Below are 21154 nucleotides of genomic sequence, written 5' to 3' on the forward strand. Positions count from 1 at the left end.
CGGGTGCGCTCCGAGGTGCGCAACATCGGTGCGCACCAAGGAGGGCTCCGAAGTGTGCTCCAAGGTGCGCACGATTCGGAGCTCGGTTTGCCCGGGGTGCGCACACCTTGGCTGGGTTGCGCACCCTTTGTGCGCTCCAAGGTGCGCACGAAGTCGGAGCTCGGTTTGCCCCGGGTGCGCACCTTCGCCAGGGTGCGCACCTTGATGCGCACGCCTTGGCTGGGCTGCGCACCTTGGTGGGCGCCATGGTGCGCACCTTTCGTGCGCTCCAAGGTGCGCACGAAGTCGGAGCTCGGTTTGCCCCGGGTGCGCACCTTGGTGGGCGCCATGGTGCACTCCGAGGTGCCCAAGATTGGTGCGCACCAAGGAGCGCTCCGAAGTGCGCTCCAAGGTGCGCAGGTGCGCGCGAAGTCGAAAGTTGGGTTAATTGTCCGGTTTGCCTCGGGTGCGCACCTTGCGTGCACCTTCGCCAGGGTGGGCGCCTTGGTGCGCACACCTTGGCTGGGCTGCGCACCCGGGCGCGCACACCTTGGCACCCGCGTTTCCTTCATTTTAAATTTTTTTTTTTTACAATCTCTCAAGTGGGAAATTCTATAATCTCAACTTTTTTTGCCTTTTCAGGAAACTTTTGAATGGAGCGCATCATTGGTGCGCTCCGAAGTGTGCTCCAAGGTGCGCACCTCTGGTGTGCTCCAAAGCTCTCTCCAGCTGCGTGCACCTGCCCCGGCCGCGCACCCGGCCCCGCCCAGCTTCGCTCACCTGTCCCGGGCGTCTGGTGCGGAACCTTAGAGTAAGAAACATCACCGTGCACCTTGGCCAACGTGCGCGACTCGACCGAGCGCGCACTGGCCGAGGTGCACACCGATTTCACCTGGGTGCGCGCGCAGCACCTCGGGCGCACCGGGGTGCGCGCACAACGCCCGGGTTGCACCGTGGCCTGTGTGCTCGGGGCGCCTCGGGTGCGCGCTCGGTGTCGCCCCCCGCGCGCGCGGTAGTGCGGGCAGCGCACCCCGGCCCGGCCCGGCCCCGACGAGAACGCAAACGGGCAAAAGGTTTATTCAAATAGCATTGCGACGCCCGGCGAAAAACTAAGAAAGGGTGCAACACCGGGACTTCCCGGGAGGTCACCCATCCCAGTACTACTCCGGCCCAAGCGCGCTTAACTGCGGAGTTCTGATGGGATCCGGTGCACTAACGCTGGTATGATCGCACCCGTTATGAGCTTGTCGCAGTGTGTACTTAGCAAACCGCGACCCACGTGCGAATCCACCCCGGCCACCCACCCCCGTCGAGGTGCACACCCTCCCTCGCGAAGTGCGCCCCGTTCGCCAAGTGTGAGCCCTGCCCGGGTGCGCGCACCTTGCTAGGGCGTCGGGTGTGCACCCGGCCCGGCCTACGTGCGTGCACCTGGACGGGGCGTCGTGTGCGTGCAGTGTCCCGTCTGCAACGCGGTGCCCACACACCACCTCGGGCGCAACGACCTGCGCTCACATGTGGGCCGAGTGCACCTTGGTGCATGTTCGGGGCGCCTCGGGTGCACGCTCGATCTTGCCCCGGTGCACCAAGGCGCTCGGTTTGCCCCGGGTGCGCACTTGGTGCAAGGTGGGCACCCAAAATAGGGATCAAGCACCAAAACACAAGTTTCGGGATGCAAAATGGGACCCAAGGACCACAAATGCGTTCCAAGACCCATGATGGGTCCACGAGAACAAAAATGTGTTCCGAGACTTAATAAACAAATATTGGGTTTTAGGAGAAGAAACATGCTCTGATGCCCAAAACGAGAATCGACCCCGAAAAGGCCACAGGCCAAAAGTGGGATGCGAGACAAAAAAAAATGGGACCCGAGGACCAAAATTGGGTTCCCAGGTCGAAGACAGGGCAACCGGACAAGAAACGACCTCTAAGGCTCGAAATGAGTCCCGACGACTAAAACTTGACAAGAAGCACCCATCAGGCACCCAACTCGACACCCATGGGATGCCGACCCACCCGGGCTTCCACCTAGCACACCTTGGCACCCACCCACCCTCGCACCCAACCTCGCACCCAACTTAGCACCTTTGAACCCACATTGGCACTCACCCTGACCCTGGCACCTTGGAACCCACATTGGCACTCACCTTGACCCTGGCACCCACCTTTGCACTCACCTTGGGACCCACCCTGGCTCCCACCTCGGCACCCACCCAGACACCCACCTTGGTTCCTTGGCACCCACCTTGGATCCTTGGCACCCACCCCGACACCCACCTTGGCACGCAACTTGGCTACTTGCCACCCACCTTGGCTCCTTGACGCCCACCCCGACAACCACCCCGTGACCTACCCTGGCTAGGGTTGGTGCACACCCACCCTGGTGCCCACCTTGGCACCCACCCCATGACCCACCTTGGCACGCACCTTAGTACCCACCCCGTTACCCACCCTAGGACCCACCCCGTGACCCACCTTGGCCAGGGTGGGTGCCTTGGTGCGCACAACTTGCCTGGGCTGCACACCAGGGCGGGCTCAAGATGGCACCCGCGTTCCGTTTTTTTCACTATCTTTCAAAACGGAAATTTTAAAATCTCGTTTTTTTTTTTTTTTTGCCTTTTTTGGAAATTAGTGAAGGCAGCGCATCAAAGGTGCGCAATGCTGGTGCGAACCCGGGAGCGCTCCGATGTGTGCTCCAAGGTGCGGCGTGCACGAAGTCCGAGCCCGGCTTGCCCCGGGTGCGCACCTCGCGTGCACCTTCGCCGGGGTGAGCACCTTGGCTGGGTTGCGCGCCCTGGTGCGCACCAAGGAGCGCTCTGAAGTGTGCTCCAAGGTGCGGCGTGCACGAAGTCGGAGCTCGGTTTGCCCCGGGTGTGCACCTCGGGTGCGCACCTCGCGTGCACCTTCGCTGCGGTGGGCACCTTGGCTGGGTTGCGCGCCTTGGTGGGCACCATGCAGTGCACGAAGTCGGAGCCCGGTTTGCCCCGGGCGCGCACCTCCGCCAGGGTGGGCACCTTGGTGCGCACAACTTGCCTGGGCTGCGCACCAGGAAGGGCTCAAGATGGCACCCGCGTTCCGTTTTTTTCACTATCTTTCAGAACGGAAATTTTAAAATATCGTTTTTTTTTGCCTTTTCTGGAAATTAGTGAAGGCAGCGCATCAAAGGTGCGCAACGCTGGTGCGAACCTGGGAGCGCTCCGATGTGTGCTCCAAGGTGCGGCGTGCACGAAGTCGGAGCCCGGTTTGCCCCGGGTGCGCCCTGGTGGGCACCATGGTGCGCACCAAGGAGCGCTCCGAAGTGTGCTCCAAGGTGCGGCCTGCACGAAGTCGGAGCCCGGTTTGCCCCGGGTGTGCACCGCGGGTGGGCACCTTGGTGCGCATGCCTTGCCTGGGCTGCGCACCAGGGCGGGCTCAAGATGGCACCCGCGTTCCGTTTTTTTCACTATCTTTCAAAACGGAAATTTTAAAATCTCATTTTTTTTTGCCTTTTCTGGAAATTAGTGAAGGCAGCGCATCAAAGGTGCGCACCTCGCTGCCCACCACGGTGCGCAACGCCGGTGGGCACCCGGGAGTGCTTCGAAGTGTGCTCCAAGGTGCTGCGTGCACGTTGTCGGAGCCCGGTTTGCCCCGGGTGCGCACCTCGCGTGCACCTTCGTCGGGGTGGGCACCTTGGCTGGGTTTGCCCCGGCTGCGCTCCGAAGCGGGGTTATTGGAGCGCCGCCTCTTTTTTTGTCGGAGCGTTTGGTGGGGTTTCTCGCATTGGCTCTTCCCAGGCCCGGTTGCCACCCTGGCGCGCACGAAGTCGGAAGTAGGGTTAATTGCCCGGGTGCGCACCTTTGCCAGGGTGGGCACCTTACCTGGGCTGTGCACCAGGGCGGGCTCAAGATGGCACCCGCGTTCCGTTTTTTTCACTATCTTTCAAAACGGAAATTTTAAAATCTCCTCTTTTTTTTGCCTTTTCTGGAAATTAGTGAAGGCAGCGCATCAAAGGTGCGCACCTCGCTGCCCACCTTGGTGTGCTCTGAGGTGCGCACCCGGGAGCGCTACGAAGTGTGCTCCAAGGTGCGGCGTGCACGTTGTCGGAGCCCGGTTTGCCCCGGGTGCGCACCTCGCCTGCACCTTGGCCGGGGTGGGCACCCTGGCTGGGTTTGCCCAGGGTGCGCTCCGAAGCGGGGTTACTGGAGCGCCCCCTCTTTTTTTGTCAGAGCGTTTGGTGGGGTTTCTCGCATTGGCTCTTCCCAGGCCCGGTTGTTGGGTGCGCTCCCACCCTGGCGCGCGCGAAGTTGGAAGTTGGGTTAATTGCCCGGGCGCGCACCTTCGCCAGGGTGGGCACCTTGGTGCGCACACCTTGGCTGGGCTGCGCACCAGGGCGGGCTCAAGATGGCACCAGCATTCCCTTTTTCTCACTATCTTTCAAAACGGAAATTTTAAAATCTCGTTTTTTTTTGCCTTTTATGGAAATTAGTGAAGGCATCGCATCAAAGGTGCGCACCTCGCTGCCCACCTTGGTGTGCTCCGAGGTGCCCACCACGGTGCGCTCCGAGGTGCCCACCACGGTGCGCAACGCCGGTGCGAACCCGGGAGCGCCCCGATGTGTGCTCCAAGGTGCGGCGTGCACGAAGCCGGACCCCGGTTTGCCCCGGGTGCGCACCTCGCGTGCACCTTGGTGCGCACACCTTGGCTGGGTTGCGCGGCCTGGTGGGCACCATGGTGCGCACCAAGGAGCGCTCCGAAGTGTGCTCCAAGGTGCGGCGTGCACGAAGTCCTAGCCCGGTTTGCCCCGGGTGCGCACCTTCGCCGCGGTGGGCACCATGGCGTGCACGAAGTCGGAGCCCGGTTTGCCCCGGGTGCGCACCTCGCGTGCACCTTCGCCGGGGTGGGCACCTCGGCTGGGTTGCGCGCCCTGGTGCGCACCAAGGAGCGCTCCGAAGTGTGCTCCAAGGTGCGGCGTGCACGAAGTCGGAGCCCGGTTTGCCCCGGGTGCGCACCTTCGCCGCGGTGGGCACCCTGGTGCGCACCATGGCGTGCACGAAGTCGGAGCCCGGTTTGCCCCGGGTGCGCACCTCGCGTGCACCTTCGGCGGGGTTGCGCGCCCTGGTGCGCACCAAGGAGCGCTCCGAAGTGTGCTCCAAGGTGCGGCGTGCACGAAGTCGGAGCCCGGTTTGCCCCGGGTGCGCACCTCGCGTGCACCTTCGGCGGGGTTGCGCGCCCTGGTGGGCACCATGGTGCGCACCAAGGAGCGCTCCGAAGTGTGCTCCAAGGTGCGGCGTGCACGAAGTCGGAGCCCGGTTTGCCCCGGGTGCGCACCTCGCGTGCACCTTCGCCGCGGTGGGCACCATGGCGTGCACGAAGTCGGAGCCCGGTTTGCCCCGGGTGCGCACCTCGCGTGCACCTTCGCCGGGGTGGGCACCTCGGCTGGGTTGCGCGCCCTGGTGCGCACCAAGGAGCGCTCCGAAGTGTGCTCCAAGGTGCGGCGTGCACGAAGTCGGAGCCCGGTTTGCCCCGGGTGCGCACCTCGCGTGCACCTTCGCCGCGGTGGGCACCATGGCGTGCACGAAGTCGGAGCCCGGTTTGCCCCGGGTGCGCACCCCGCGTGCACCTTCGCCGGGGTGGGCACCTCGGCTGGGTTGCGCGCCCTGGTGCGCACCAAGGAGCGCTCCGAAGTGTGCTCCAAGGTGCGGCGTGCACGAAGTCGGAGCCCGGTTTGCCCCGGGTGCGCACCTCGCGTGCACCTTCGCCGCGGTGGGCACCTTGGCTGGGTTGGGCACCATTGAGCGCTCCGAAGTGTGCTCCAAGGTGCGCACCATGGCCCTCCAAGGTGCGCAGCATGGCGTGCACGAAGTCGGAGCCCGGTTTGCCCCGGGTGCGCACCTCGCGTGCACCTTCGCCGCGGTGGGCACCTTGGCTGGGTTGGGCACCATTGAGCGCTCCGAAGTGTGCTCCAAGGTGCGCACCATGGCCCTCCAAGGTGCGCAGCATGGCGTGCACGAAGTCGGAGCCCGGTTTGCCCCGGGTGCGCACCTCGCGTGCACCTTCGCCAGGGTGGGCACCTCGGTGCGCACACCTTCTCAATGTTTTCTTGCCTTTTCTGGAAATTGGTGAAGGCAGCGCATCAAAGGTGCGCACCTCGGTGTGCTCCGAGGTGCGAACCCGAGAGCGCTCCGAGGTGCCCACGAAGTCGAAAGTCGGGTTAATTGCATTGTTTTCCCCGGGTGCGCTCCGAGGTGCGCAACATCGGTGCGCACCAAGGAGGGCTCCGAAGTGTGCTCCAAGGTGCGCACGATTCGGAGCTCGGTTTGCCCGGGGTGCGCACACCTTGGCTGGGTTGCGCACCCTTTGTGCGCTCCAAGGTGCGCACGAAGTCGGAGCTCGGTTTGCCCCGGGTGCGCACCTTCGCCAGGGTGCGCACCTTGATGCGCACGCCTTGGCTGGGCTGCGCACCTTGGTGGGCGCCATGGTGCGCACCTTTCGTGCGCTCCAAGGTGCGCACGAAGTCGGAGCTCGGTTTGCCCCGGGTGCGCACCTTGGTGGGCGCCATGGTGCACTCCGAGGTGCCCAAGATTGGTGCGCACCAAGGAGCGCTCCGAAGTGCGCTCCAAGGTGCGCAGGTGCGCGCGAAGTCGAAAGTTGGGTTAATTGTCCGGTTTGCCTCGGGTGCGCACCTTGCGTGCACCTTCGCCAGGGTGGGCGCCTTGGTGCGCACACCTTGGCTGGGCTGCGCACCCGGGCGCGCACACCTTGGCACCCGCGTTTCCTTCATTTTAAATTTTTTTTTTTTACAATCTCTCAAGTGGGAAATTCTATAATCTCAACTTTTTTTGCCTTTTCAGGAAACTTTTGAATGGAGCGCATCATTGGTGCGCTCCGAAGTGTGCTCCAAGGTGCGCACCTCTGGTGTGCTCCAAAGCTCTCTCCAGCTGCGTGCACCTGCCCCGGCCGCGCACCCGGCCCCGCCCAGCTTCGCTCACCTGTCCCGGGCGTCTGGTGCGGAACCTTAGAGTAAGAAACATCACCGTGCACCTTGGCCAACGTGCGCGACTCGACCGAGCGCGCACTGGCCGAGGTGCACACCGATTTCACCTGGGTGCGCGCGCAGCACCTCGGGCGCACCGGGGTGCGCGCACAACGCCCGGGTTGCACCGTGGCCTGTGTGCTCGGGGCGCCTCGGGTGCGCGCTCGGTGTCGCCCCCCGCGCGCGCGGTAGTGCGGGCAGCGCACCCCGGCCCGGCCCGGCCCCGACGAGAACGCAAACGGGCAAAAGGTTTATTCAAATAGCATTGCGACGCCCGGCGAAAAACTAAAAAAGGGTGCAACACCGGGACTTCCCGGGAGGTCACCCATCCCAGTACTACTCCGGCCCAAGCGCGCTTAACTGCGGAGTTCTGATGGGATCCGGTGCACTAACGCTGGTATGATCGCACCCGTTATGAGCTTGTCGCAGTGTGTACTTAGCAAACCGCGACCCACGTGCGAATCCACCCCGGCCACCCACCCCCGTCGAGGTGCACACCCTCCCTCGCGAAGTGCGCCCCGTTCGCCAAGTGTGAGCCCTGCCCGGGTGCGCGCACCTTGCTAGGGCGTCGGGTGTGCACCCGGCCCGGCCTACGTGCGTGCACCTGGACGGGGCGTCGTGTGCGTGCAGTGTCCCGTCTGCAACGCGGTGCCCACACACCACCTCGGGCGCAACGACCTGCGCTCACATGTGGGCCGAGTGCACCTTGGTGCATGTTCGGGGCGCCTCGGGTGCACGCTCGATCTTGCCCCGGTGCACCAAGGCGCTCGGTTTGCCCCGGGTGCGCACTTGGTGCAAGGTGGGCACCCAAAATAGGGATCAAGCACCAAAACACAAGTTTCGGGATGCAAAATGGGACCCAAGGACCACAAATGCGTTCCAAGACCCATGATGGGTCCACGAGAACAAAAATGTGTTCCGAGACTTAATAAACAAATATTGGGTTTTAGGAGAAGAAACATGCTCTGATGCCCAAAACGAGAATCGACCCCGAAAAGGCCACAGGCCAAAAGTGGGATGCGAGACAAAAAAAAATGGGACCCGAGGACCAAAATTGGGTTCCCAGGTCGAAGACAGGGCAACCGGACAAGAAACGACCTCTAAGGCTCGAAATGAGTCCCGACGACTAAAACTTGACAAGAAGCACCCATCAGGCACCCAACTCGACACCCATGGGATGCCGACCCACCCGGGCTTCCACCTAGCACACCTTGGCACCCACCCACCCTCGCACCCAACCTCGCACCCAACTTAGCACCTTTGAACCCACATTGGCACTCACCCTGACCCTGGCACCTTGGAACCCACATTGGCACTCACCTTGACCCTGGCACCCACCTTTGCACTCACCTTGGGACCCACCCTGGCTCCCACCTCGGCACCCACCCAGACACCCACCTTGGTTCCTTGGCACCCACCTTGGATCCTTGGCACCCACCCCGACACCCACCTTGGCACGCAACTTGGCTACTTGCCACCCACCTTGGCTCCTTGACGCCCACCCCGACAACCACCCCGTGACCTACCCTGGCTAGGGTTGGTGCACACCCACCCTGGTGCCCACCTTGGCACCCACCCCATGACCCACCTTGGCACGCACCTTAGTACCCACCCTGTTACCCACCCTAGGACCCACCCCGTGACCCACCTTGGCCAGGGTGGGTGCACCCACCCTGGTGCCCACCTTGGCACCCACCCATCCTAGCACCCAGCCTGTGACCGGGCTTGGAACCCAACCTTGCACCCGTCTTGGCCAGTGTGGGTGCGCACCCATCCTGGCACCCACGTTGTGACACACCCTTTAACCCACGCACCCTAGCAGCCACGTTGGCACCCACCTTGGAACACAACCTAGCAACTTGGCACCCACCCCGTGACCCACCTTGGCATCCACCATAGCAGTCGCCCACTTGGCACCCACCTTGGAACCCAAGTTGGCACCCACCTCGGCACCCACCTTGACACTTGTGGACCCACCTTGCCACTCACCCTAGCATCGACCCATCCTAGCACCCACCCTGGCACCTTTGCACCCTAGCACTCACCCATCCTAGCACCTAACCTGTGACCCACCTTGACACTCACCCTCGCACCCACCTTGGAACCCAACCTAGCACCCACCCACCCTGACACCAACCCTAGCACCTACCCACCCTTGCACCCACCCTGTGACCCATCTTGGCACCCACCCATCCTACCACTCAACCTATCACCCACCTTCTCACCCACCTTGGCATCCACCTTAGCACCCACCCACACTGGCACCTTGGCACCCACCTCGGGCAAGGTGGGTGCACACCCACCCTGACACCCAATTTAGAACCAACCGAGCATGTTACCCACCTTGGCACCCACATTGCAGCCCACCCTAGTACCCACCCTATGAGCCACATTGGCATCCACACCCTAGCACCCAGGCACCTCGACACCCGCCTTGACACGCACCCTAGCACTAAACCTGTGACCCACCTTGGAACTCACCCTAGAACCCACCCACCCTGTGAACCACCTTGGCATCCACCTTAGCACCCACCCACCTTGGCACCCACTCTAGCACTCACCCATCCTAACACCCAACTTGTTACCCACCTTGGCACCCGCCCTCGCGTCCACCTTGAAACCCACCCTAGCACCCACCCACGCAGGAGCCCACCTTGGCACCCAACCTAACACCCACGCATCCTGGCACCCAACTTGTGACCCACCTTGGAACCCACCCTAGTACCCACCTTTGAACCCACTATATCACCAACCCACCTTGGCACCCACCCTATGACCCTCTTTGGAATCCACCCTAGCACGCACCCACCCTGGCACCCACCATGGAGCGCACCCTAGCACCCACCCACCTCGGCACGCACCTCAACACCCACCTTGGTGTGCGCACTGCGCCAACCTCTCAAAGACCCTATGTGGTGCGCTCCAAAGTGTACACCTTTGGTGCGCTCCAAGGTGCGCACCTTTGGTGCACACCGAGGTGCACACCAAAGTGTGCACCGAGGTGAGCACCAAAGTGCACTCCAAGGTGCACACCAAGGCGTGCACCTTTGGTGCGGTCAATGCAAACGAATTCGGAAGTTGGGGTCGATGTCCTAATCGCTGCTGCAGACTACACGTATGAGAATCGGACAAATAGCTTTATATAGGGGAGGTGTTGCGTTTGATGGGTCGACTCCCCTGGTTGTGTGCACTGCACCAACTTCAAAGACCCTGTCTTGTTTAAGAAGTCAAAAGTTGGGGTGGATGTCCTAATCATTGCTGCAGTCTACGCATGTATGAGAATCAGACAAATAGCTTATATAGGGGAGGTGTTGCATTCGGTGGGTTGACTCCCCTGGTTGTGCGCACTGCGCCAACCTCAAAGACCCCGCATAGCAGAAGAAGTCGGAAGTCGGATTTTGGTGAGCACCAAGGCGTGCACCTTTGGTGCGGTCAACGCAGACGAATTCAGAAGTTGGGGTGGATGTCCTAATCGTTGTTGCAGGCTACACATGTATGAGAATCAGACAAATAGCTTATATAGGGGAGGTGTTGGGTTTGATGGGTCAACTCCCTTGGTTGTGCGCATTACGCCAACCTCAAAGACCTTGTTTTCGTTAAGAAGTCAAAAGTTGGGGTCAATGTCCTAATGGCTCCTGTAGGCTACACATGTATGAGAATCGGACAAATAGCTTATATAGGGGAGGTGTTGGGTTTGATGGGTCGACTCCCCTGGTTGTGCGCATTACGTCAACCTCAAAGACCTTGTTTTCGTTAAGAAGTCAAAAGTTGGGGTCGATGTCCTAATTGCTCCTGTAGACTACACATGTATGAGAATCAGACAAATAGCTTATATAGGGGAGGTGTTGGGTTTGATGGGTTGACTCCCCTAGTTGTTCGCATTACACCAACCTCAAAGACCTTGTTTTCGTTTAGAAGCCGAAAGTTGGGGTCGATGTCCTAATTGCTCCTGCAGGCTACGCATGTATGAGAATCAGACAAATAGCTTATATAGGGGAGGTGTTGGGTTTGATGGGTCGACTCCCCTGGTTGTGCGCATTGCGCCAACCTCAAAGACCCTGCATTGCGGATGAAGTCGAAAGTCAGAGTTTGGTGTGCTACAAGGTGTGGTCGAAGGTGCTCACCTAGGTGTGCACCTTTGGAGCGCAGGAAAAGTGCCCTCCAAAAGTGCGCACCTTTGGAGTGCACAAAAGTGCCCTCCAAAAGTGCGCACCTTTGGAGCGCACAAAAGTGCCCTCCAAAAAGTGCCCTCCAAAAGTGCGCACCTTTGGAGCGCACAAAAGTGCCCTCCAAAAAGTGCCCTCCAAAAGTGCGCACCTTTGGAGTGCACAAAAGTGCCCTCCAAAAAGTGCCCTCCAAAAGTGCGCACCTTTGGAGTGCAGAAAAGTGCCCTCCAAAAAGTGCCCTCCAAAAGTGTGCACCTTTGGAGTGCACAAAAGTGCCCTCCAAAAGTGCGCACCTTTGGAGCGCAGAAAAGTGCCCTCCAAAAAGTGCCCTCCAAAAGTGCGCACCTTTGGAGCGCAGAAAAGTGCCCTCCAAAAAGTGCCCTCCAAAAGTGCGCACCTTTGGAGCGCAGAAAAGTGCCCTCCAAAAAGTGCCCTCCAAAAGTGCGCACCTTTGGAGCGCAGAAAAGTGCCCTCCAAAAAGTGCCCTCCAAAAGTGCGCACCTTTGGAGCGCACAAAAGTGCCCTCCAAAAAGTGCCCTCCAAAAGTGCGCACCTTTGGAGCGCACAAAAGTGCCCTCCAAAAGTGCGCACCTTTGGAGCGCACAAAAGTGCCCTCCAAAAGTGCGCACTTTTGGTGCGCACCAAGGCGCTGGTTCGGTCGTTGCAGGCGAGTTCGGAAGTTGGGGTCGATGTCCTGAGCGGAGGTGCAAACTACACAGGTGTCGGAATCGGACAAATAGCTTATATAGGGGAGGTGTATGCTTCGATGGGTCGACTCCCCAGGTTGAGCGCACCGCGCCAACCTCAAAGACCCTACGGTATGGATGAAGTCGGAAGTTGGGTCCGATGACCGATTCGATTAGTAGGTATGCTCATGAGGTCGGAATTTGGGTCCGATGACCTGCCATGTGCAGGAAGGCGAATGTTGGCACTGTGCGTTGCAAGGTGCACACCAAGGTGCTGGTGCGGTCTTTTTAGTCGAGTTCGGAAGTTGGGGTCGATGTCCTGATCGGAGGTGCAAGCTACACAGGTGTGGGAATCGGACAAATAGCTTATATAGGGGAGGTGTATGCTTCGTTGGGTCGACTCCCCGGGTTGAGCGCACCGCGCCAACCTCAAAGACCCTACGGTATGGATGAAGTCGGAAGTTGGGTCCGATGACCGATTCGATATGTAGGCATACTCGCGAGGTCGGAATTTGGGTCCGATGACCTGCCATGTGCAGGAAGGCGAATGTTGGCACTGTGCGTTGCAAGGTGCGCACCAAGGCGCTGGTTCGGTCGTTGCAGGCGAGTTCGGAAGTTGGGGTCGATGTCCTGATCGGAGGTGCAAACTACACAGGTGTGGGAATCGGACAAATAGCTTATATAGGGGAGGTGTATGCTTCGTTGGGTCGACTCCCCGGGTTGAGCGCACCGCGCCAACCTCAAAGACCCTACGGTATGGATGAAGTCGGAAGTTGTGTCCGATGACCGATTCGATATGTAGGCATACTCGCGAGGTCGGAATTTGGGTCCGATGACCTGCCATGTGCAGGAAGGCGAATGTTGGGACTGTGCGTCGCAAGGTGCGCACCAAGGCGCTGGTGCCGTCGTTGCAGTCGAGTTCGGAAGTTGGGGTCGATGTCCTGGTCAGAGGTGCAAACTACACAGGTGTGGGAATCGGACAAATAGCTTATATAGGGGAGGTGTATGCTTCGATGGGTCGACTCCCCGGGTTGAGCGCACCGCGCCAACCTCAAAGACCCTACAGTATGGATGAAGTCGGAAGTTGGGTCCGATGACCGATTCGATACGTAGGCATATTGGCGAGGTCTGAATTTGTGTCCGATGACCTGCCATGCGCAGGAAGGCGGAATTTGGGTCCGATGACCGAGTTGATGGCGTGCCATGCACAGAAAGGCGGAATTTGGGTCCGATGACCGAGTTGATGTTGATGGCCCGCCATGCACAGGAAGGCGGAATTTGGGTCCGATGACCGATTTGAAGGCGTGCCATGCGCAGAAAGGCGGAGTTTGGGTCCGATGACCGAGTTGATATTGATGGCCCGCCATGCGCAGGAAGGCGGAATTTGGGTCCGATGACCTGACATACGCATGGAGTCCGACTCGGGGGCCGATGTTCGATTCGATGACTTGCATTGTGGGTAAAGTCGGAAGTTGTGGTCTTTGACCCGATTCGATGACCAGACTTCGGCTGCTTGAGAATCGGACAAATAACTTATATAGGGGAGGTAGTGTTCTCGAGCATCCTCCCCCCGTGCCCGTTTATGTCGATTGATGCTGGTGCTCGACTGGTTGGAGCGCTCGGATGCAAAAATCTTGCACCAGGATTTATCGATTGTGATGGACACGGCAAGTCTCCTGATTGCTATGCAGGAGCTCATCGTGAATCTCTATGCGGCCTTGGTATGGACTCGACCTGCGGAATGGTTCGGCAATGGTAGTCGCTCCAACACGTCCTTGCAATGGCCACAGAGGTGATTCGACTAGAGCTCCAGTCTAGCTTTTGGGTTGCTTGGCGGACTGGTATAGCCGCGATCGAGTTCCGGCCATGAACGTTTTAGATAGCTCTTGGGCTTTCTGGGACGGAAGTCGGAAGTTTGGGCTGTTGTCCGATTTGATGACCATTCTTCGGATGTGTGAGAATCGGACAAATAACTTATATAGGGGACTGTGTTGTCTCACGCAGCCCCCTCCGTGCCCCTCTATCTCGACCGATGTTGGTGCTTGAAAGGGTTGGGATCGCTCGGATTTATAAACGTGCACCACCATTTGTCGAGTGTGAGGGACGCGGCAGGTCTCCTAAATGCTATACGGGCGCTCTCTGAGAATCTCTATCCGGCCTCGACACAGACTAGTCTTGCTGAATGGTTTGGCACTGGTAGTCGATCCAACACGTCGTTGTTGTGGCCGCCTAGGCGATTCGATTCGAGCCCCCGTCTAGCTTTTGGGTTGCTTGGCGGATTTTGCCCTATCCGCAAGTGAGCTCGGTCCCTAAACGTTCGAGAAACCCGATTGCTATGCGCCGACTCTCTTTCTTGCGAGCCTCCATCTAGCTTTTGGGTCTCTACGGAACGGAAGTCGGAATCTGGGACCGTTGTTTGATTCGACGAGGCAGACTACGGTTGTGCGAGAATCGGACAAATAACTTATATAGGGGAGGTGTTGACTGGAGCATTCTCCCCCGTGCCCCTCTAACTCGACCAATGCTGGCGCTCGAACGGTGGTAGCGCTCGGATTTTCGTTGAGCGCCAGCATTGGTCGATTTAGAGGGGCATGCGAGATTCCCGAATGCTATGCGAGGGCTCTAACGGAAATGTCTATTGGTTTCGGTATGGATGCAATTGCGAGTGGTTCGGCAAAGGTAGTCGTTCCGATGCGTCCATGTCGTGGCCAAATCGATAATTCGATTTGAGCCCTCGTATAGCATTTGGGTCTCTCGATGTGATTCCGCATTCCAGTCCCTTTGGGCACTGCTTGAGCCGCATCCCAGGGGGTTCCCTTCCCAATAATCTGCCTCGCAACCCGATTGCTATGCGGTGAGGCTCCTCGGCCGCCTCGGAACTATCTGTGTATCAGACGCATCGCGGGATAAGGGGTTGGCAACGGTAGTCGCCCCAAGCGCGTCCGATGCTTGGACCATTCCGAGGCGGCCCTGAAGCCTCTTCCGTCTAGCCGTTGGGTCCTTCTCGCCGCATCCCTTGCCTCGCACCCCGATTGCTATGCGGTGAGGCTCCTCGGCCGCCTTGGAACTATCTGTGTATCAGACGCATCGCGGGATAAGGGGTTGTCACTGGTAGTCGCCCCAAGCGCGTCCGATGCTTGGACCATTCCGAGGCGGCCCTGAAGCCTCTTCCGTCTAGCCGTTGGGTCCTTCTCGCCGCATCCCTCGACTCGCACCCCGATTGCTATGCGGTGAGGCTCCTCGGCCGCCTTGGAACTATCTGTGTATCGGACGCGTCGCGGGATAAGGGGTTGTCACTGGTAGTCGCCCCAAGCGCGTCCGATGCTTGGACCATTCCGAGGCGGCCCTGAAGCCTCTTCCGTCTAGCCGTTGGGTCCTTCTCGCCGCATCCCTCGCCTCGCACCCCGATTGCTATGCGGTGAGGCTCCTCGGCCGCCTTGGAACTATCTGTGTATCGGACGCGTCGCGGGATAAGGGGTTGTCACTGGTAGTCGCCCCAAGCGCGTGCGATGCATGGACCATTCCCAGGCGGCCCTGAAGCCTCTTCCGTCTAGCCGTTGGGTCCTTCTCGCCGCATCCCTCGCCTCGCACCCCGATTGCTATGCGGTGAGGCTCCTCGGCCGCCTTGGAACTATCTGTGTATCGGACGCGTCGCGGGATAAGGGGTTGTCACTGGTAGTCGCCCCAAGCGCGTCCGATGCTTGGACCATTCCGAGGCGGCCCTGAAGCCTCTTCCGTCTAGCCGTTGGGTCCTTCTCGCCGCATCCCTCGCCTCGCACCCCGATTGCTATGCGGTGAGGCTCCTCGGCCGCCTTGGAACTATCTGTGTATCGGACGCGTCGCGGGATAAGGGGTTGTCACTGGTAGTCGCCCCAAGCGCGTCCGATGCTTGGACCATTCCGAGGCGGCCCTGAAGCCTCTTCCGTCTAGCCGTTGGGTCCTTCTCGCCGCATCCCTCGCCTCGCACCCCGATTGCTATGCGGTGAGGCTCCTCGGCCGCCTTGGAACTATCTGTGTATCGGACGCGTCGCGGGATAAGGGGTTGTCACTGGTAGTCGCCCCAAGCGCGTCCGATGCTTGGACCATTCCGAGGCGGCCCTGAAGCCTCTTCCGTCTAGCCGTTGGGTCCTTCTCGCCGCATCCCTCGCCTCGCACCCCGATTGCTATGCGGTGAGGCTCCTCGGCCGCCTTGGAACTATCTGTGTATCGGACGCATCGCGGGATAAGGGGTTGTCACTGGTAGTCGCCCCAAGCGCGTCCGATGCTTGGACCATTCCGAGGCGGCCCTGAAGCCTCTTCCGTCTAGCCGTTGGGTCCTTCTCGCCGCATCCCTCGCCTCGCACCCCGATTGCTATGCGGTGAGGCTCCTCGGCCGCCTTGGAACTATCTGTGTATCGGACGCATCGCGGGATAAGGGGTTGTCACTGGTAGTCGCCCCAAGCGCGTCCGATGCTTGGACCATTCCGAGGCGGCCCTGAAGCCTCTTCCGTCTAGCCGTTGGGTCCTTCTCGCCGCATCCCTCGCCTCGCACCCCGATTGCTATGCGGTGAGGCTCCTCGGCCGCCTTGGAACTATCTGTGTATCGGACGCGTCGCGGGATAAGGGGTTGTCACTGGTAGTCGCCCCAAGCGCGTCCGATGCTTGGACCATTCCGAGGCGGCCCTGAAGCCTCTTCCGTCTAGCCGTTGGGTCCTTCTCGCCGCATCCCTCGCCTCGCACCCCGATTGCTATGCGGTGAGGCTCCTCGGCCGCCTTGGAACTATCTGTGTATCGGACGCGTCGCGGGATAAGGGGTTGTCACTGGTAGTCGCCCCAAGCGCGTCCGATGCTTGGACCATTCCGAGGCGGACCTGAAGCCTCTTCCGTCTAGCCGTTGGGTCCTTCTCGCCGCATCCCTCGCCTCGCACCCCGATTGCTATGCGGTGAGGCTCCTCGGCCGCCTTGGAACTATCTGTGTATCGGACGCGTCGCGGGATAAGGGGTTGTCACTGGTAGTCGCCCCAAGCGCGTCCGATGCTTGGACCATTCCGAGGCGGCCCTGAAGCCTCTTCCGTCTAGCCGTTGGGTCCTTCTTGCCGCATCCCTCGCCTCGCACCCCGATTGCTATGCGGTGAGGCTCCTCGGCCGCCTTGGAACTATCTGTGTATCGGACGCGTCGCGGGATAAGGGGTTGTCACTGGTAGTCGCCCCAAGCGCGTCCGATGCTTGGACCATTCCGAGGTGGCCCTGAAGCCTCTTCCGTCTAGCCGTTGGGTCCTTCTCGCCGCATCCCTCGCCTCGCACCCCGATTGCTATGCGGTGAGGCTCCTCGGCCGCCTTGGAACTATCTGTGTATCGGACGCATCGCGGGATAAGGGGTTGTCACTGGTAGTCGCCCCAAGCGCGTCCGATGCTTGGACCATTCCGAGGCGGCCCTGAAGCCTCTTCCGTCTAGCCGTTGGGTCCTTCTCGCCGCATCCCTCGCCTCGCACCCCGATTGCTATGCGGTGAGGCTCCTCGGCCGCCTTGGAACTATCTGTGTATCGGACGCGTCGCGGGATAAGGGGTTGTCACTGGTAGTCGCCCCAAGCGCGTCCGATGCTTGGACCATTCCGAGGCGGACCTGAAGCCTCTTCCGTCTAGCCGTTGGGTCCTTCTCGCCGCATCCCTCGCCTCGCACCCCGATTGCTATGCGGTGAGGCTCCTCGGCCGCCTTGGAACTATCTGTGTATCGGACGCGTCGCGGGATAAGGGGTTGTCACTGGTAGTCGCCCCAAGCGCGTCCGATGCTTGGACCATTCCGAGGCGGCCCTGAAGCCTCTTCCGTCTAGCCGTTGGGTCCTTCTCGCCGCATCCCTCGCCTCGCACCCCGATTGCTATGCGGTGAGGCTCCTCGGCCGCCTTGGAACTATCTGTGTATCGGACGCGTCGCGGGATAAGGGGTTGTCACTGGTAGTCGCCCCAAGCGCGTCCGATGCTTGGACCATTCCGAGGCGGACCTGAAGCCTCTTCCCTCTAGCCGTTGGGGCTTTCTCGCCGCATCCCTCGCCTCGCACCCCGATTGCTATTCGGTGAGGCTCCTCGGCCGTCTTGGAACTATCTGTGTATCGGACGCATCGCGGGATAAGGGGTTGGCAGTGGTAGTCGCCCCAAGCGCGTCCGATGCTTGGACCATTCCGAGGCGGCCCTGCAGCCTCTTCCGTCTAGCCGTTGGGGCCATCTCGCTGCATCCCCCACCTCGCACCACGATTGCTATGCGGTGAGGCTCCTTGGCCGCCTCGGAACTATCTGTGTATCGGACGCATCGCGGGATAAGGGGTTGTCACTGGTAGTCGCCCCAAGCGCGTCCGATGCTTGGACTATTCCGAGGCGGCCCTGCAGCCTCTTCCGTCTAGCCGTTGGGGCCATCTCGCCGCATCCCCCAGCTCCTCGGCCGCCTCGGAACTATCTGTGTATCGGACGCATCGCGGGATAAGGGGTTGGCAGTGGTAGTCGCCCCAAGCGCGTTCGATGCTTGGACTATTCCGAGGCGGCCCCGCAGCCTCTTCCGTCTACCCTTTGGGGCCATCTCGCCGCATCCCTCGCCTCGCACCCCGATTGCTATGCGGTGAGGCTCCTCGGCCGCCTGGGAACTATCTTCGTATCGGATGCATCGCGGGATAAGGGGTTGTCACTGGTAGTCGCCCCAAGCGCGTCCGATGCTTGGACTATTCCGAGGCGGCCCTGTGGCCTCTTCCGTCTAGCCGTTGGGGCCATCTCGCCGCATCCCTCACCTCGCACCCCCATTGCTATGCGGTGAGGCTCCTCGGCCGCCTTGGAACTGTCTTCGTATCGGAAGCATCGCGGGATAAGGGGTTGTCACTGGTAGTCGCCCCAAGCGCGTCCGATGCTTGGACTATTCCGAGGCGGCCCTGCAGCCTCTTCCGTCTAGCCGTTGGGGCCATCTCGCCGCATCCCCCACCTCGCACCCGGATTGCTATGCGGTGAGGCTCCTCGGCCGCCTTGGAACTATCTTCGTATCGGACGCATCGCGGGATAAGGGGTTGTCACTGGTAGTCGCCCCAAGCGCGTCCGATGCTTGGACTATTCCGACGCGGCCCTGTGGCCTCTTCCGTCTAGCCGTTGGGGCCATCTCGCCGCATCCCCCACCTCGCACCCCGATTGCTATGCGGTGAGGCTCCTCGGCCGCCTTGGAACCATCTTCGTATCGGACGCATCGCGGGATGAGGGGTTGTCACTGGTAGTCGCCCCAAGCGCGTCCGATGCTTGGACCATTCCGAGGCGGCCCTGAAGCCTCTTCCGTCTAGCCGTTGGGGCCTTCCCGCCCCATCCCTCGCCTCGCACCCCCGATTGCTATGCGGTGAGGCTCCTCGGCCGCCTTGGAACCATCTGTGTATCGGACGCATCGCGGGATAAGGGGTTGGCACTGGTAGTCGCCCCAAGCGCGTCCGATGCTTGGAGCATTCCGAGGTGGCCCTGAAGCCTCTTCCGTCTAGCCGTTGGGGCCTTCCCGCCCCATCCCTCGCCTCGCACCCCGATTGATATGCGGTGAGGCTCCTCGGCCGCCTTGGAACTATCTGTGTATCGGACGCATCGCGGGATAAGGGGTTGGCACTGGTAGTCGTCCCAATCGCGTCCGATGCTTGGACCATTCCGAGGCGGCCCTGCAGCCTCTTCCGTTTAGCCGTCGGGGCCTTCCCGCCGCATCCCTCGCCTCGCATCCCGATTCCTATGCGGTGAGTCTTCTCGGCCGCCGCGGAACTATACCTGTTATTGCTACTGCATCCTTCGGCTGGTAACCTCCTCTGCCGCCTTGGAACGTTCTCTTTGTCGGACGCGTCGCGGGATAAGGGGTTGGCACTGGTAGTCGCCCCAAGCGCGCCCGATGCATAGACCGCTCCGAGTTGACCTTGCTTTCAGCCTCTCACATGCATAGACCTCTCTGAGTCGACCCTGCAGCCTCTCACGTTTAGCCTTTGGAATCTCGCCTCACAACATGATTGCTATCCTTGATGCATCCCTTGCCTCGAGCCCTGATTGCTTTCTTGGCTGCATCCCTCCTCTCCTCACAGCCCGGTTGTCATCACTGCTTCATCCGTCGCTTCATGCATTCTGGCTGCTGGGCCCTTCCCACCGCACACCTCGATTGCTATCTCTTCTGCATCACACACCCCGATTGCTATCTCTGCTACATCCCTCGGCTCTCACTTCTGCATCCTTCGCCTCCCACCTCGATTGCTATCAATGCTGCATCCGTAACCTCACACCCCGATTGCTATGCGGGGAGGCTCCTTGGCCGCCTTGGAAATTTCTGTGTGTCGGACGCACCGCGGGATAAGGGGTTGGCACTGGTAGTCGCCCCAAGTGCGCCCGATTCTTAGACCGCTTCGAGGTGACCTCGTAGCCTCTTTCGTCCAGGCTTCCTGCCTTCAACGCCCTTTTTACACCTCGATTGCTATGCGCGGGCTCGTTGGCGTCTATCACCTCTCTGCGAAGAGTGGCACGATGATTGTTGGGGTAAATCGTAGCAGTCCGATCTCTGGCCTTGGGCCATTGTGAGGGCTGATCGATTTCCTGTGCGCATCTCGTGTTCGCCCAGTAACAGACTCGACGACTTGTAATCGGTCTTGTTCCCGATTGTTCCTGGAGGTAGTCTTCGGAACTCTTGGATTTGACCTGTCACTCGAACTGTCCTCTTCCGAGGATGCTTGTGTGTGTGTGCTTGTGCCATTTCCTTGGCGGTATTAACGAGATATTAAAGAGCGGAGTGAGCGCCTCGCCCAGCTATGTTTGGGGCTCTCACTCCCTTACCCGGTGTGCGACCGCTTTGCACGTAGGTTGCGGAGCATCGCGACTCTTTCGATGTTTGGCGGTTGTCTTCCGGTGATGCGTTGGTCCCGAAGTGCACGTTACTAGCATTTCTGCCATTGTTCTCGATCTTTGGCACGTTCCTTCGTTGCAATTGGATATATATCTCCGTTTATACGCGCAGGCTTCTCCCGCCTATTCAGCGCTGTCCCACTCTCAGCACTCTCGTGGTCTCCTTGGCTTCTCTCTCCCGTGAGCGAGCTCTCTTCTCGAGTCTTTTCCATGTCCCATGGAGGTTGCCTTGCGAAATTCGGGCACACAAACGTGATCGGATAAGAGCGGAATTGCCTATGAGGAGAAGCTCACCTTAGGGAGCAGCAATGCCGAGTGTTTCGACAGAGGGTAGAGGGGGCGTTGTTTGGGCGGTTGCACAAAAGAGTGCTACGGTTGCACTGAAGGTTGCTTCTTCGTCTCCGACGAACTCTTCGAGGCAAAAAAGCTTGTATACGGGGTCGAGGTGGGACTGT

At 60.3% G+C, this 21154-nt stretch overlaps 2 non-coding genes across 2 annotated transcripts; both read right to left on the bottom strand.

Annotated features, from left to right (window-relative positions):
• Nucleotides 1-1095: 1095 nt before the first annotated feature.
• On the bottom strand, nucleotides 1096-1214 carry LOC131863504 (5S ribosomal RNA). The gene has a single exon (XR_009362405.1). It is a non-coding gene; the product is annotated as a 5S ribosomal RNA (ribosomal RNA).
• A 6066-nt stretch (nucleotides 1215-7280) lies between these two features.
• LOC131863505 (5S ribosomal RNA) lies at nucleotides 7281-7399 on the bottom strand. Its single transcript, XR_009362406.1, has one exon. It is a non-coding gene; the product is annotated as a 5S ribosomal RNA (ribosomal RNA).
• Nucleotides 7400-21154: the final 13755 nt, after the last annotated feature.

Source organism: Cryptomeria japonica, unplaced genomic scaffold, assembly GCF_030272615.1.
Source record: "Cryptomeria japonica unplaced genomic scaffold, Sugi_1.0 HiC_scaffold_64, whole genome shotgun sequence".
Taxonomy (NCBI): domain Eukaryota; kingdom Viridiplantae; phylum Streptophyta; class Pinopsida; order Cupressales; family Cupressaceae; genus Cryptomeria; species Cryptomeria japonica.